Source organism: Ailuropoda melanoleuca, chromosome 3 (genome assembly GCF_002007445.2).
Source record: "Ailuropoda melanoleuca isolate Jingjing chromosome 3, ASM200744v2, whole genome shotgun sequence".
In the NCBI taxonomy this organism is placed as follows: domain Eukaryota; kingdom Metazoa; phylum Chordata; class Mammalia; order Carnivora; family Ursidae; genus Ailuropoda; species Ailuropoda melanoleuca.
The window spans coordinates 90,270,126-90,270,905 of record NC_048220.1 but is presented as its reverse complement, the minus strand read 5'-3'; positions in this window follow the sequence as shown (position 1 = coordinate 90,270,905).

Genomic DNA, 780 nt, shown 5'->3' with positions numbered 1-780 from the left:
TTTGTTGATTGTTTCCTTCGTTGTGCAGAAGCTTTTTATTTTGATGTAGTCCCAATAGTTCATTTTTGCTTTTGTTTCCCTGTCTCAGGAGACCTAGCTAGAAAGATTTTGCTATGGGTGATGTCAAAGAGGTTACTGCCTATGTTCTCGTCTAAGATTTTTATGTTTTCAAGTCTCACATTTAGGTCTTTAATCCATTTTGAATTTATTTTTATGTCTGGTGTAAGAAAGGAGTTCAGTTTCATTCGTTTGCAAGTTGCTGTCCAGATTTCCCAACACCATTTGTTGAAGATACATTCATGTTTCCATTGAATATTTTTCCTGCTTTGTGAAAGATTCATTGACCATATAATTGTGGGTTGGTTTCTGGATTTTCTATTCTGTTCCATTGATCTATGTGTCTGTTTCTGTGCCAGTACCATACTGCTCTAATCACTACAGCTTTGTAATATACCTTGAAGTCTGGAATTGTGAGGCCTCCAGCTTTGCTTTTCTTTATCAAGATGGCTTTTGTTATTAGGGATCTTTTGTGGCTCCATACAAATTTTAGTATTGTTCTAATTCTGTGAAAAATGCTGGTGGTATTTTATAGGGATCTCATTAAACGTGTAGATTGTTTTGGGTAGTATAGACATTTTTAACAAAATTTGTTCTTCCAATCCATGAGAGTGGAATGTCTTTCCATTTCTTTGTGTTGTCTTCAATTTCTTTCATCAGTGTTTTACATTTTTCAGATACAGACCTTTCACCTCTTTGTTTAGGTTTATTCTTAGGTATCTT